Below are 18,377 nucleotides of genomic sequence, written 5' to 3'. Positions count from 1 at the left end.
GGGAATGCACAGTTTAGAGGGACATGAAACCCACAATGTTTCTTTCATCATTCAGATAGAACAATAATGCAGATAAATAGAATTTAGACAAATTGATAAAATGGAAAGTTGTGTAAAATTGTTTGCTCCAACTGAATCATGAAAGAAAAGAGTAAGGATTCATGTTCCTTTAAATTTGACCTTATTGGGCCTGGAGAAGTAGACATTTATGCAGAGAAGCCATCACTCTGATCAAGATGGCTCCCTATCGACAGACCGACAAGAAACTGCCTTACTGGCCATGTTGGCTTTGCAGTCCTTTGGTCTGTTGCGATTCTCAAAGAAAAGGGGCGTGGTTGCCCAGTGCCAGCGATCGGTGATGTCTTTCCTATAGAAGTCATTGGGGGGTCCTATTTGAAGCGGGTCTACATGGCGTAAACAGCTGGTGATACAAACATGGTCGCTACCCTCCTTGCAACCTGCACTTCACGGATTTGAACATATCATTCTGGTATCGATGTGTCTGAATCAAAGTGCAGTCTACTTCCACTAGCAAGCACCGCTAACTTCCCCTGAATGCCTATAACTATGTCACGCCTAATCTACACTCCCCTTCGACAACCTCCCTACCTTCCACTGTCTGCCTACACCTACATCAGAGTTAACCTACACTCCCCCTGCACTGACCAGCTAAATATCCCTGACTTCCTATACCTACAGTATGTCATGACTAACCTACACACCCCTGAAAAGCCCAGCTAAGTCCCTAATACCGACTATACTTACCTAATGTCTAACCTGCACTCCCCTGAAATGCCCCAGCTAATTTCCGCATACTGCCTACTGTCAGAAAAATACCTGACTTTAATAAACTATACTAAATAGTAAACCTCCCCATTATAACTATAGGAGCTATGTCGCTAAAATTCTAATCAATGTTTAAATGATGTGTCACAGAGATGCGCTAAAATGCTGGCGACCAACTGTCAGAGGGCCCTGCAAAACCACACTAGCCTAGCCGGGCTCCTGAAACACAGTGCCACCCAGAAATTAGCCCCAATCCAATGCGTCTTAAAGGGATGCCGATCTAGCATGGTGTAGGGGATCAAGTCACCCTTTTAGTATGTTGTCGTCAATTTGATGAGGCATCTAGGAATTCCACCTGTTTGGGGGTACTACCTTCTGGGAGGAATGGGGGACCAGAATTGAAGTGTCCCTAATTCCTTTCAGAAAGTAGCGCTGCCAAACAAGTAGTATCCCTAGGTGCCTCATCAAATTGCCAACAACATACTGAAAGGGCGATTTGAATCCTCCTCAATCCCTTTTAAGACCAGACTCAATTCTGGCCCGGCGCTGAGTTTCCAGAGCCCAGATATTTCAATGAGGTTTGGCTGGCTCTCCAGTATTTACCACATCTCCTTGACAAAATAAGTATTGTCATGTACAATGTAGATTATGTAAAGCATTGTAGAGTAGATATATTTAAAGGGATTTAATGATTGTTTGATATTATTTCAAACATAAACGTATATTTTAAAATATATGTTTTTGTTTAAAATAATAGAAATCATCATTAACCCCTTAAGGACCACAGCACTTTCCATTTTCTGACCCTTTGGGACCAAGGCTATTTTTACATTTCTGCTGTGTTTGTGTTTAGCTGTTATTTTTCCTCTTTCTCATTTACTGTACCCACACATATTATATAACGTTTTTCTTGCCATTAAATGGACTTTATAAAGATACAATTATTTTCATCATATCTTATAATTTACAATATAATATTTTTATAAAATATGTTGAAAAAATTGAAAAAAAACACACTTTTTCTAACTTTGACCCACAAAATCTGTTACACATCTACAACCACCAAAACAACACCAATGCTAATTAGTTTCTAAATTGTGTCCTGAGTTTAGAAATACCCAATGTTTACATGTTCTTTGCAAGTTATGGGGTCATAAATACAAGTAGTACTTTGCTATTTCCAAACCCCTTTTTTTTAAAAAATTAGCGATAGTTACATTAGAACACTGATATCTATCAGGAATCCCTGAATATCCCTTGACATGTATATATTTTTTATAGAAGACAACCTAAAGTATTGATCTAGGCCCATTTTGGTATAATTCATGCCACCATTTCACCGCCAAATGTGATCAAATAAAAAACGTTCACTTTTTCACAAATGTTTTCACAAACTTTAGGTTTCTCACTGAATTATTTACAAACAGCTTGTGCAATTATGGCACAAATGGTTGTAAATGCTTCTATGGCAATCCCTTTGTTCAGAAATAGCAGACTTATATGGCTTTGGTGTTGCTTTTTGGTAATTAGAAGACCGCTAAATGCCACTGCGCACCACATGTATTATGCCCAGCAGTGAAGGGGTTAATTAGGGAGCATGTAGGCAGCTTGTAGGGTAAATTTTAGCTTTAATTTAGTGTAGTAGACAACCCAAAGTATTGATCTAGGCCAATTTTGGTATATTTCATGCCACCATTTGTCAAACAATTTCGATCAAATAAAAAAAAAGTTCACTTTTTCACAAAGTTTTTTCACAAACTTTAGGTTTCTCACTGAAATTATTTACAAACAGCTTGTGCAATTATGACACAAACGGATGTAAAAGCTTCTCTGGGATCCCCTTTGTTCAGAAATAGCGTTGCTTTTTGGTAATTAGAAGGCCGCTAAATGCCACTGGGCACCACACGTGTATTATGCCCAGCAGTGAAGGGGTTAATTAGGGAGCTTGTAGGGAGCTGTAGGATTAATTTTAGCTTTACTATAATGTAGTAGACAACCCAAAGTATTGATCTAGGCCCATTTTGGTATATTTTATGCCACCCGCCTCCCTGCATCAGCTCCCACCCGCCAAAGATAATGGCCGTTGATGTTCGATGGAGAGAGGGCCACAGAGTGTCTCTCTCTGCATCGGACTGCTAGAAAATGTTATTATAAATATAGATAGGGTGCGCCCTTGATAAACCAACAATCAAAATGGGGGGATTTAAAATAAACTAAAACAGAAATTAAAAAAGAAATTAAAAAACAATTTAACAATATAACATAACAGGTACCATATAATAAGAGATGGAACCCCAAAAAATGGGTGATATTCAGGTCCAGGCAGCTGTCTGTAATGGATTAAGGCCACAATCCAGGATCAATAATCTGTATGTAAGAAAAAGAGACAGAAGCCCCACATGGTCTAGTACTGTATGGAAAATATGAGATTCAGTGTGTAAGGTATTATACTCACATTTAGATGAGCACCCCCAGCGGTGCAAATAAAGCAGGCTGGAATCTAGTCACCCAGCAGACTGACCTCTGTTATGGTAGCAGCAATCTGCAGATGGTGTGAAGAAAACAAACAAATGCACCGATATGGCCTAGTACTGTACAACTGAGACAAATGTGGTATCAATAAAAGTTACACTCACATTTAGTAGAACATCTTTCTTGGTGCATTAGAGGCAGGCTGGAATCAAACAGTCAACCAGCAGACTGACCTCCGGTGTGTTTGGAAGCTCCAATGGGTCAGGATACAAGAGGCAAGTGGTCCAAAAATTGGTGATGCATCATCCAAGATACAAAATAGAATAAAAAAGTATGGCAGTAAGTGGTAAGTAAAAACTTACTTTATTAAAAATCATAAAAACAAGCAACGCGTTTCTCAGCCACTTATGGCTGTTTCATCAGAATATGAAATGTGTAAAACCACTTGCCATATATATACCATACTAAATATCTGGTGCAATGTAAAACACCTGAAGTTGGTAAACAATGGTTAGTAATCTATTCTCTTGCAAAAAAACATACTAATTTAATTCAACTGCTTAGAAACCACAATACTGAAATTAAATATCGTGCAAAAAGCTTAATTTGTGCAAAAGGATAATTTTTTTCTAATAGTTACTTTATCTTCCGTTCAGTATACTACAGAAAAATAATCTGTGCGTCTTGAAACATCAGGGAAGATTTCATAACTTTTCTTAAACCACAAACCACAATAATCAAATTAGTACAGAAACAATCTTATAATCTCATGAAGAATTAAAGCAATACATGCAGTACATAAAAGAAAAAATGACATAAGACATATAACACACATAAAAACTTTGAAAGTCAGCAACCAGCAACTTACCAGTCAGTATTCTATTATACTATTATTATTCCATTATGTTTCTTCCATCTAAGAAACTCATTTAACCTTAACCTTTAACCTTAAAAAAACAACAGTTTACCTCAAACTGTTTATACCAATTTAGTTTACCTACCAAATTTTATTCACCTAATCCTGATATAATAGAGATAATATAAACAATTTATATCTCTACCCCCTTTTTTTTTACTTTTTAATTTTTTATAGGTAAACAACAGGATATTTTAGCCAACCCCCGAAATAAAGTGGAAAAAAAATCATATGTTTAAAAGAAAAACAAACAAAATTTCAACTCACCTCGTTCGGGGATTTGAATAGCTATATTTATCCTTCCACCGCTGTCACCATAAACTGTAGGTAATAATTTCCTTTCTTCGGCCGAAGATATATTTATCACCTGACTTGCAAGGCTGGTTACCAACTTACAAAAGGCAGGCACCTGGAGAGTCGCCAAATAAACCACACATACACAGACTGGTATCTGACAACTCTGATTTATTTTGCGCGTGAACATTCCTGTTATACAAAACTACGTTCATAAAATACGGGAAGTCATTTTTACAAATATGGGCATACGACAATTTACAAACATGGGCATACGACAATTTCTTTATAAATTGTAATAATCAGAGATTTAAATAATGCAAAAACATCCCCCAATATTTGTGGTTTTTATTTAGGAACAAAAAACGACATTTTGCAATCATTCGTGGACAGGAACTTCGAAGCTAGCTCTGATATTGAGAAATTACAGAAAAACTAAGGAATATAGTGTATTAAATATTTCTGTTAAAATATTTAACTATTTGATTATATGACTATATGATTATGCAGTAATACAGTAATATAACATAAATGGCAAGGCTTTATATAGAGCCCTATTAGATATATAGGTATATATATATATATATATATATATCTTCATAAACCAATTAGGCATCTCATAGCAACAGAATATAAACATAAGATCAAACATTTTGAAATATATAAGAAGAATCAGTCTGATTTATATATGTACAATGCACCCCCCCCCCCCCCAGAGAAAGGATAAAAATAAAGCAAAAAGATTTATCATTGCTATCAAATGTTGCCATACCAATCATAGAGGAGATTGACTAAGGTGAACACATAGATACCCAACCACATGTATATATATATATATATATATATATATATATATACATACACATATAACCACACACAAATATATATATATATATATATATATATATATACATATGCAGTATATATATATATATATATATATATATGTATACATATACAGTATATATATATATATACACATACAGTATATACACACTCAAAAGCACAGACACACTTATGTATGCTAATGCATATACAATCAAATTCAGATTTGACATGATGTTAATAAATTCGTTGATACAGTGTTTTCATGATTTAGTAAATACTAAATGTATTGTGTAAACAGAGACTCACTAAATATAGTATGTTGATGAAATTTGCATTCTAGTATAAAATATAGAAGATGATTATCATGAGTAAACTGCAGGCTACTTTCAGACCAAAAAGATTTAATATAGGGGCGGATACAAAACAATGCAACTTCTAAATACACATGGCTATAGCATGCACGTAATGTAGAACATAGACAGGAAAAAAACCCTATCACTGGCGCATTAGTCATCAGACCAATGATCTAGGGGGGAGGGAGAGCAGTAGTAGTGTTAAATGTTACACTAAATGCCCGCAAGTGGGCTGGGCGCCTCCTTCTTTATGACGTCATGTGTTACATGAGTATAGATATGGAGAGACTATGGATGCCATCCAATAACGTTATGCATCACAGTGTATTCAAGGTGTAATAAATTGTGATATTTATAAATAGCTATATTGTGAATCCTAACTAGAACTAAAGGAACTGTATAATATTTGTTTGCCAAATCAGCAAATGAGTGTTATGAAATAAAAATGTTCCATATGCTAAATGATGTGAGTGATTGTAATTATAAATGGAACACTAGAATACGATGTGAGAATAATAGTAATAATAATAATAGACTTAGTTATGTTAAAGGAGTCTACTAGAACTATATGGAGTAACTAGTGATCTTAAGTTGATGTAAGCCTAGATTAAATAATTAGTAATTTACTCATAGATTCAAAGTCCATAACTAGAATGCTACCAATTCAATTAAGAATATTGGACATATATACATATACTAGATAGCCATCAACAAGATGATAAGCTAAGGAGAACAGAATAGAGGGTGCCACATAGTGCAGATCAAAAGCAACTTAGAATGGGGAGTGATAGGAACTAAAGAATCCTACTCACACAATGTAAAGCACTGTTGTGCAATACCAGCAGTCCGGAACCACACGTCGTCTGGTAGACCAGAGGAAGATGTCACCAGTGGGGGTCCTCGTCTCACCAGGGAGAGTCCAAAGATGCCCAGAGTGGAGTAGTCAGGACGAGCCAATGGAACAGAGGTCAGCCAGCAGGTCCAGAGACTCTGTGCAAAGTATCCAGATGGTCCGGAAGATATTTTGCAGGAACAAAATTGATAATTCAGCAGCAAATGGAGAGTTAAAAAAGTTAAAATTTATTATAATAATAAAAACAACAGCAACGCGTTTCTCAGTGTAACACACTGTTTCATCAGGCTATACAAACAAACTCTCAGCTGCCATATTTAAAACCAAAAGGGACCAATCATAGATCAGAAAAAATACACACCCCAAACGGAACATACCAAAATAAATGTGGTAGGGGTGAGGAATTAACATGAATAAAAATAGTATATTTTAAAGAACCAATATTGTAAATCATATTGGTAATAGGAACTCGCTGATCATTTTCCAAGGACAACAGATCACTAATATTTGTGTATATGTAGGTTAATAATATCAATATACTTGTTTGTTTTTTTGAGAAAATAAATCTAGTAATCAGAGAACCTGATAGTGGTATGTCCCATTATTCAATGAAAACATTCCATTAGAGAGATATGATTTATACTAAGTAATAATACTTTAATTGTTGCCATTAGTCTGTTACAACCAGATTCAGGAGTGCATATAGTTGTCAGAATGATATAGTTCGTCAGTTTGTACATGTGTAATGAAAAAAAAAGTTTTCCCATAATGATGTCAGAAAAGGGGGAGGGGTGTGAACAAAATCGCCGAACATGGAAGTGCAGAAGTTCACAACAAAAGTGAACAAACATCGGGTAAAACACTAAGGCCTAGATTTAGAGTTCGGCGGTAGCCGTCAAAACCAGCGTTAGAGGCTCCTAACGCTGGTTTTGGGCGCCCGCTGGTATTTGGAGTCAGTGATTAAAGGGTCTAACGCTCACTTTACAGCCGCGACTTTTCCATACCGCAGATCCCCCTACGCCATTTGCGTAGCCTATCTTTTCAATGGGATCTTTCTAACGCCGGTATTTAGAGTCGTTTCTGCAGTGAGCGTTAGAGCTCTAACGACAAGATTCCAGCCGCAGGAAAATAGCAGGAGTTAAGAGCTTTCTGGCTAACGCCGGTTTATAAAGCTCTTAACTACTGTACCCTAAAGTACACTAACACCCATAAACTACCTATGTACCCCTAAACCGAGCTCCCCCCACATCGCCGCCACTCGATTAAAATTTTTAACCCCTAATCTGCCGACCGCCACCTACGTTATACTTATGTACCCCTAATCTGCTGCACCTAACCCCGCCGACCCCTGTATTACATTTATTAACCCCTAACCTGCCCCCCACAACGTCGCCGCCAGCTACTTAAAATAATTAACCCCTAATCTGCCGACCGCAAATCGCCGCCACCTACGTTATCCCTATGTACCCCTAATCTGCTACCCCTAACACCGCCGACCCCTATATTATATTTATTAACCCCTAATCTGCCCCCCTCAACGTCGCCGACACCTGCCTACACTTATTAACCCCTAATCTGCCGACCGGAGCTCACCGCTATTCTAATAAATGTATTAACCCCTAAAGCTAAGTCTAACCCTAACACTAACACCCCCCTAAGTTAAATATAATTTTTATCTAACGAAATAAATTAACTCTTATTAAATAAATGATTCCTATTTAAAGCTAAATACTTACCTGTAAAATAAACCCTAATATAGCTAAAATATAAATTATAATTATATTATAGCTATTTTAGGATTAATATTTATTTTACAGGTAACTTTGTAATTATTTTAACCAGGTACAATAGCTATTAAATAGTTAAGAACTATTTAATAGTTACCTAGTTAAAATAATAACAAATTTACCTGTAAAATAAATCCTAACCTAAGATATAATTAAACCTAACACTACCCTATCAATAAAATAATTAAATAAACTACCTACAATTACCTACAATTAACCTAACACTACACTATCAATAAATTAATTAAACACAATTCCTACAAATAAATACAATTAAATAAACTAGCTAAAGTACAAAAAATAAAAAAGATCTAAGTTACAGAAAATAAAAAAATATTTACAAACATAATAAAAATATTACAACAATTTTAAACTAATTACACCTACTCTAAGCCCCCTAATAAAATAACAAAGCCCCCCAAAATAAAAAATTCCCTACCCTATTCTAAATTAAAAAGGTTACAAGCTCTTTTACCTTACCAGCCCTGAACAGGGCCCTTTGCGGGGCATGCCCCAAGAATTTCAGCTCTTTTGCCTGTAAAATAATAAATACAATACCCCCCCCCCCAACATTACAACCCACCACCCACATACCCCTAATCTAACCCAAACCCCCCTTAAATAAACCTAACACTAAGCCCCTGAAGATCTTCCTACCTTGTCTTCACCATACCAGGTTCACCGATCCGTCCTGAAGAGCTCCTCCGATGTCCTGATCCAAGCCCAAGCGGGGGCTGAAGAGGTCCATGATCCGGTCAAAGTCTTCATCCAAGCGGGGCAGAAGAGGATCTTCCATCCGATTGAAGTCATCATCCAGGCGGCATCTTCGATCTTCTTCCATCCGGAGCGAAGAGGCAGGATCCTGAAGACATCCAGCGCGGAACATCCATCCGGACCGACGACTGAACGACGAATGACTGTTCCTTTAAGGGACGTCATCCAAGATGGCGTCCCTCGAATTCCGATTGGCTGATAGGATTCTATCAGCCAATCGGAATTAAGGTAGGAATTTTCTGATTGGCTGATGGAATCAGCCAATCAGAATCAAGTTCAATCCGATTGGCTGATCCAATCAGCCAATCAGATTGAGCTCGCATTCTATTGGCTGTTCCGATCAGCCAATAGAATGCGAGCTCAATCTGATTGGCTGATTGGATCAGCCAATCGGATTGAACTTGATTCTGATTGGCTGATTCCATCAGCCAATCAGAAAATTCCTACCTTAATTCCGATTGGCTGATAGAATCCTATCAGCCAATCGGAATTCGAGGGACGCCATCTTGGATGACGTCATTTAAAGGAACCGTCATTCGTCGTTCAGTCGTCGGTCCGGATGGATGTTCCGCGCTGGGGGTCTTCAGGATCCTGCCGCTTCGCTCCGGATGGAAGAAGATCGAAGATGCAGCTTGGAGAAGATGTTTGCCGGTCCGGATGTCCTCTTCTTGCCGGATAGGAGGAAGACTTTGGAGCCTCTTCTGGACTTCTTCAGTGGATGTCTAGCCCCCGCTTGGGTTGGATGAAGATATCGGAGCCAGGACCGATCGGTGATACCTGGATGGTGAAGACAAGGTAGGAAGATCTTCAGGGGATTAGTGTTAGGTTTATTTAAGGGGGGGGTTTGGGTTAGATTAGGGGTATGTGGGTGGTGGGTTGTAATGTTGGGGGGGGGGTATTGTATGTTTTTTTTTACAGGCAAAAGAGCTGAACTTCTTGGGGCATGCCCCGCAAAGGGCCCTGTTCAGGGCTGGTAAGGTAAAAGAGCTTGTAACTTTTTTAATTTAGAATAGGGTAGGGAATTTTTTATTTTGGGGGGCTTTGTTATTTTATTAGGGGGCTTAGAGTAGGTGTAATTAGTTTAAAATTGTTGTAATATTTTTCTTATGTTTGTAAATATTTTTTTATTTTCTGTAACTTAGTTCTTTTTTATTTTTTGTACTTTAGCTAGTTTATTTAATTGTATTTATTTGTAGGAATTGTGTTTAATTAATTTATTGATAGTGTAGTGTTAGGTTAATTGTAGGTAATTGTAGGTAGTTTATTTAATTATTTTATTGATAGCTATTGTACCTAGTTAAAATAAATACAAAGTTACCTGTAAAATAAATATAAATCCTAAAATAGCTATAATATAATTATAATTTATGTTGTAGCTATATTAGGGTTTATTTTACAGGTAAGTATTTAGCTTTAAATAGGAATAATTTATTTAATAAGAGTTAATTAATTTCGTTAGATGTAAATTAAATTTAAGTTAGGGGGGTGTTAGTGTTAGGGTTAGACTTAGCTTTAGGGGTTAATACATTTATTAGAATAGCGGTGAGCTCCGATCGGAAGATTAGGGGTTAATAATTGAAGTTAGGTGTCGGCGATGTTAGGGAGGGCAGATTAGGGGTTAATACTATTTATGATAGGGTTAGTGAGGCGGATTAGGGGTTAATAACTTTATTATAGTAGCGCTCATGTCCGCTCGGCAGATTAGGGGTTAATAAGTGTAGGTAGGTGTCGGCGACGTTGTGGGGGGCAGATTAGGGGTTAATAAATATAACATAGGGGTCGGCGATGTTAGGGCAGCAGATTAGGGGTACATAGGGATAACGTAGGTTGCGGCGGTTTACGGAGCGGCAGATTAGGGGTTAAAAGTGTAATGCAGGGGTCAGCGATAGCGGGGGCGGCAGAATAGGGGTTAATAAGTGTAAGGCTAGGGGTGTTTAGACTCGGGGTACATGTTAGGGTGTTAGGTGCAGACGTAGGAAGTGTTTTCCCATAGGAAACAATGGGGCTGCGTTAGGAGCTGAACGCTGCTTTTTTGCAGGTGTTAGGTTTTTTTCAGCTCAAACAGCCCCATTGTTTCCTATGGGAGAATCGTGCACGAGCACGTTTTTGAGGCCGGCCGCGTCCGTAAGCAGCTCTGGTATCGAGAGTTGCATTTGCGGTAAAAATGCTCTACGCTCCTTTTTTGGAGCCTAACGCAGCATTTGTTTTAACTCTCGATACCAGAGTTAAATTTATGGTGCGGCCAGAAAAAAGCCCGCGGAGCGTTAACAGCCCTTTTACCGCCGAACTCTAAATCTAGGCCTAAGAGACCAGAAGCCCATCATAAGCAAACTACATAGCTAATAGGTTCTATAGTATAACATAAACCATTGCAGTATAATATACAGAAAGGATCCCCTTGTTGCCATGACTACAGAGGTGTGTACAACTCGTATGGAGCTAATATTGTCTGTATGGGAGGCGTGACTAGACACGCAAGGAATGGAAATATATGAAAAGGGCATCTAAATCGCGTTCAGAGCTAACCCAACACAAAGATAGTTTACTCTCCTCTAAGTGACTAATTTTTATTGATATAATATAGCAAACTAGAGACAGATATCAATGGGATCCCGGTTCTCATAATTAAAAAGGAGGGTGTGAACGTCACATATGTCATGTAAACTATGGGGCGTGAATCACCACGCTTAGTGTGAAAAGATAGGGTATTGATGGTAGAGGATATAACTTGGTCATGTCAGGAATGTCATCAACAAGATGATGTTCCAAAACACACACACATATATATATATATATATATATATATATATATATATATATACTATATATACACACACACATATATATATATATATATATATATATATATATGTATATCGCTAGCCAGTTATTCATCATATCAAATAGTGACCTTCTAAAGTGATCTTAAGTGTAGTATGTGGATATTCTAAAAGAGCAGTGTGATCCCTCAATGATAATTATACAATAGTGTGTTCAGGAAATTAAATGATATGGTAATAAATGGGACTAAACGAGAGGTAGAGATGCCTATAAATGACTAATTGTGTCTGTCCTAAGTGAAGTAACAAGACCCTAAAGGCTAAGGGAAAAGTAAAAACTCCTTAGCAGATCATGTGTCATTTTTATACATTGATCAAGGTGTGTCAAAAATAGCCAAATATATGGCATCCTATATAAGCAACAAATAAAAATATAAAATTAATTTGAATAATAATAATAATAATGTGACAAAAGTCTGCTATGGTCATATGGATCTAACTAGTGATCAAATATTATTAATAGTATGTGCCAAAGCTACATAATTAGTGATATACTCACAGCTCCCAAATTCTTAACTAGGGTGCTACATATACCAATGCAAATTAGAATATTGGGTATATATACTGTATATATATATATATATATATATATATATATATATATATATATATATATACAGGAACAAAGGATGCACTCTCAGTTCTTTTTCACTCCAAGTATACAATACTTTATTGTGTAATGTTTTCGGGGATCTAGTCCCCTTCGTCAGCATGCAAAAGTGATAAAACGGCGAGGCATTGCGCCAAGAAAGGCCACTCCACCTCCTCGATTCGATACATTCTAATCGATCACATCCCAGTTTTTTTGGAGAGGGGTGGTGACCGGAATAAGTTACTACTCAAGTGTGAGGCACAATGGATCTACCGGTTGGGAACCATATACCCTGGTGGCTTAAATATGATTCCAGACTTTAAGGGTCTGTTATAGATCTGATTAGTGTGATACAGACTGGGAGTGCGTCCCTGGGGAGCTGAGACTCTGTGTTTGCACTGTGCATAGGCATCCCACACCGTGGGTGTCTGTTCACATTATGCTCACAGCACACGGGATTGGAAACATCTTGCATCCCTCTCCCTGTGTAGAAGTCGGGCCTCCTGGTGGTTGTCACTCGTTTTTCACACTTTCGGAAAGTTCTCTCATATTTCTCATATTTTCTACATCCAATGCCATCATAAGGCATACCCCAGGACATTCTAGCTTTGGGACATTGTGAGAGTGATTGTGGTCATATTCTCATACCTATGTTCTGGAGTAGGTTGCTGATGTTATTGTGATGATGGGGATGCATTAAGTCTAACAAATGTTATTATTCTATAATGCAGGGTTTGAAAAATCCTTATTGGGGAAACCTGTATCTGAATATGAATACACAAGAATTGGGCTTAATTTCTGTGCAAACCTGTATATAGAAGAGTTTCACACTGTTTTAGACAGCAGATCGAAATACAAATCCAGGTCTATAATTTAAATTATCCCATGTAACCGTTTTGGTTCTCTGAAGATGATGGGTCACTGGTATTTGGATAAGATCTCCTGCTTCTACACTGTTAATATACAGTAACATACCGTTACGATATAGCCTTTCCGTGTTTTTTTTAAAATAAATAATATTGTTTGGTTGTTAGGACAACAACTAATTCCAAGATATTAGTAAGTCCGTTATAGGATTGATATAAATGATCCGATATTCTGTGTTATAACTGACCAGTATGTAATTACAAGAGAAACTGATCAGTGGATTATAACCTTTATCGTTTGTATTTTATATTAGATATAATCTGTTCATGTCACCTTTTATGTTACATACTGCTACATGTTTATACATATGCCTTGCGCTCTAGACTTGTATGCAATGAATGATGTTTTCACTCAATACTGTTTTTTGTTGTGGCCCCTACGCTTCTAGAGCATCACTGGTTTCTATGGCAACCATTTGTATATTATGGCGTATTGCTAAATCAATTTATTTTTATCACATATTCATTTACACACACACAGGTGATGTTGCTGTGATATATTTATTATGTCTTTAGTTGACACTTGCATTATGTTTGTATAGCGAGCATATTTTGCTATTTCGACATATTGACACGGACCGGAAGTGACGTAGTTGAACTTCCAGTTTCAGCTCTAACTGTGGAACGCAATATGCGTTCCACACACAGAAAATTTGGCGCTACTGGGAATAACCAGGATTGTTTGATTTGCTATTATTCACACTATAAAAGATGTTTGTTTTATCACTTTTGCATGCTGACGAAGGGGACTAGATCCCCAAAAACGTTACACAATAAAGTATTGTATACTTGGAGGGAAAAAGACCTGAGAGTGCATCCTTTGTTCCTGTATGTTATTGTATCCTTGCACCCAGGCTGCTGTAGTTAGGAGGGTTGAGCTGAAGTTTATATTATATATATATATATATGTGTGTAGCTACAAAAAGAAATCTTCACGATTAATCAGAGAAAAAGATCATCTGAAAGACTTACCAGCGCTATCTCAAAGGGTAAAAAACCACAAACCACCTTCAATAAATGCTCTCACAAATATCTCCCTGAAAGGTAGTACAATACTTATATATAGCTGCCAATACATAAAACAAAGTACAAATAAGTCCCTCAGGCTTATTCTCAAAAGTAAATACAAAAAATAGCCTGGATAGCGCTCACATATAAATATAGTTTGCAGATAGATATAATAATAATATTAATACTAGCTTCAATATATGTATGTAAAACCTGCATGTATATATATATATATACACATATATACAAATGATATTAAAGAAACGAAAAGAACAATAATAAATTATTCAGAATATAGTCAAACAATCAAAGTTCATATCGAATCTGTGGTGATGTGGACTGGTGTGGGATCTCCTCATATATAACCCCCACTCAGATGTGCACTTACTTCAGAAACCCTCAATCATATGAGGTAAGGATGATTTGTGTCAGATAAATACTTGGCACCTCCTGGAGTATGGAACTGGATCACCGGAGCTGTGTATCCCCCTGATACTGGTTGTGATGATCTCTGTATTTATACCCAGTCGTCTGTATTGCTTTGAGCTGTATATTGGTTTAGATGAAACTCCCAATCAAAGATTTTGCAGAAGCATCCAACCACTTTTCATGTAAGCCATTTCTTCTGGTCCTGTTCTATAATTGTCTGTCTGTTCTCCCTCTTAACTCTTCTAAGGATATTCAATAATAAAATATTATTAAAATATACCACAGAGGATATCTAATTCCTCAGTAGTAGTTGGACCATAGTGTACTTTTAAATATGTATGTAATAAAATTGGATGAAATATAATATCTGAATCTAAACCAAGAGTGAAGGCCTAGAAGTTATTGATATGTGCATATCCTTAATATAATGGCAGGAACCTACAAAATAAGAGGAAAAGGATAATATGGAGAATACAAAAAATCCTTAACAGATTATGTGTGCCATATGTCATTTTAGGCATCAGTCAAGGTTTGTCAAAAGCTGATAGATCTATGCATCCATTGAGACCTTCAGGGGTCAGGGTGTGTAGTTTGTGAACCCAATAAGTTTCCTTATGTCGAAGGAGCAATATAGGGTTATGGGTATTTTTAGAATTCTGTTCTACAGGAACAATAGATAGAGTTTTAGAACTCCCTTTATGGACATAGGTACAGTGTCTAGAGACACTATGTTTTAAGAATTTCCTTTTAACATAATATATATGTGTTCACCCCAGTGTCTCTTTATTTTGTGGCTTGTGCGCCCCACATATTGAACCCCACATTTACATTAGACCAAATACACAACATAGGAAGACTCACATGTAAGGCGTTTCTTAACAGCAAAAGTCTCCCTCGTAATGTTTGAATGGAAAGTCTTAGTGGCGTTCTTGATGACTTTACACATATTACATCTTGGTTTATGGAATCTGAAAATACCACATTGGGGTACAAAATTACCCAAAAACTTTTTTGGGTGACTATAGTGGTTGGAGATATTTTATCCCTGACTATTTTACTAGGTGCTAACTTATTTTTTATAGTAGGGGCTCTTCTAAAGACTATTCTCGGTTTATCTTATTCTTCAAAAAAGGATCATCACAAATAATTGACCAATGTTTTAGAATGATCTTTTTAATCTCATGATGGTGACTGCTAAAGCCAGTTATGAAAAGTGGAGTATCTAATTCATCCGAAGAATTCTTAGTTATTAGGTTCTGTTTATTGTTTCTATTCTTAGTAAAATATGTTGTCCTATCGTCATTAAGGGCTCTGAGATAATCCTTTTGTATAAGGTCCAGTATATAACCTTTTTAAAGAAATCTATCCTTTAGAATATTTGACTGTAGTTTAAAACTTTCAATGGTACTGCAGTTCCTCCTAATACGCCTAAATTGCCTGTATGGGACATTTCTCTTCCAACTTAGGTAATTATTACTATTGTAATCCAAAAAACTATTACAGTCAACTTTCTTAAAATAGGTTTCGGACATAATCCGTCCTGATGATGAAAAAGAGAGTGTCAAATCAAGCTAGTCTATTTTAGTAGGTTGAATATTGCCAGTGAACTCTAAACCAAAGTCATTGGTATTGAGAGAGCCTATAAATATTGATGCTTCTTCAAAGGACCCTTTGAATAAAAAAATCAAATCATCAATGTAGCTGCCATAGAACACCAGACTTGCCTCCATTGAGGAACCATAAACATAGGTATACTCAAAGCAACCCATATAAAAGGTCTCAAAACTGGGGTCAAATCTGGTGTGGCCGTACCTTTCACCTGTAAATAAAAACTACTCTGATACTGAAAATAATTGTGGTGTAAAATGAAATAAATCAAATCACTAATGAAATTCTGTTGCTTAACCGGCATATAAATATCTGTTTCTAAATAGAATTGGATAGCTGATAGACATTTATCGTGGGGAATATAGAGTAGAGGGAATTCACATCACTGATGATCCACCACAGCTCTTCATTAGTTTTAGTGATCTCCAAACCAGTTAATTTAGTCAATAAATCTGAAGAGTCCCTGATGAATGAGGGTAAAGCTATAACATGTTTTTGCATAAATGAATCAATATAGGCTGATAGATTTCCATAAGGATCCCGATGCCAGTTATTATAGGGCGTCCTGAAGGGTTTTGGGCATTCTTATGTACTTTTGGTAAATGGTAGTAAAATGCTATATTGGGATCTTTAGGGTAGATATAATTTCTTTCTTTTTTGGTTAGAATACCTTCATCCAAGCCTTCTTGCAACAAGGAATATATATATTTTTTAAAAATGACAGTGGGATTGTTAGAAAGCCTCATATAATAGCTGGAATCATTAAGAATACGGTCAGCCTCAGCTATGTAGTCCTTGGTGTTTTTAAGGACTTTACCGCCCCCTTTATCCACCGAGCGGAACACCAAATTTAAGTTGTTCTTTAAAGTAGTTAGTGCATGTTGTTCACCTGAACTAAGATTATGCCTATATTTGTTTTTTAGGAAGTTGTTCTAGGTCCTTTAGGACCATTGATTGAAAACTATTAATATGGGAGTGTTAAGTTCTTGGTGGATTGAAGTTGGATTTCGGTTTGAAATCCGTATGTTGATAGTTTTCAATCAATTTATCCAAAAGGGTATCAGGCTCATAAGTAAAACAACTGTCTTTCAAACGTTCATCCATAGTATCCAACACAATGGGGATATTACCAGTGTTTTTAGAACATTTCTCTGCAAAGTACTTTTGTAGAGATAACTTTCTGTTAAAATTATTAACATCTACAAAAAGTTGAAACATATTTGGTGTATTTGATGGGCTAAAGGATAAACCTTTGCCCAACACTATAATTTCATTGGTGTTCAGTGTATGTTCAGACAGATTAAATATACCTTTTTGATATTTCAGACGTTTCTCTTTTTTGGCGGTTGTAGATTTTCCTCTACTGCCACGCTTGTGTAAGTTCTTTTTTGGTGTGGCGGTCGAGGAGACATCGACAATTCTTTTACCCGGTGATCCGGGCCCACTTCTAAAAAAGGAGTTGAACAGTGTTTACCCTCATATTATGTAGTGGAATCACAATTAGATTTGGGATCCTCTAAGCTATTAGATCTTAGAGGTTGAAATTTATTGTGAGTCTCAAAAGGCCTCTGGGGGTCAGAGGGTCTAGGTGGTATGAAGTTATTATGTGAAGATCTATGATTAAAAGGATGTTGGATAGGTCTATCATATGATTGTCTGTTAAATTTGTGTGGTTGTTGGTAGTCATGATATTCATAATCGTCTGATCTCATCCGACCTTTATTATTATGGCTGTCATAATATTGTCTATTATGATGACTATGATTATTCTCATAATGCCTCCTATGATAGGAATTAGTGTTATACTGTCTGTTCCCTATATAAATAGTCCTTGCTTTAGGCTCATGTGATTTCTGATTGTCATAATACGAGTAGTGTCTATCATATGTTGAGGTATTTTTATTGGAGTGG

This window comes from Bombina bombina, chromosome 5 (assembly GCF_027579735.1).
Source record: "Bombina bombina isolate aBomBom1 chromosome 5, aBomBom1.pri, whole genome shotgun sequence".
Classification (NCBI taxonomy): Eukaryota; Metazoa; Chordata; class Amphibia; order Anura; family Bombinatoridae; genus Bombina; species Bombina bombina.
Note: the sequence above shows the minus strand (reverse complement) of the source record.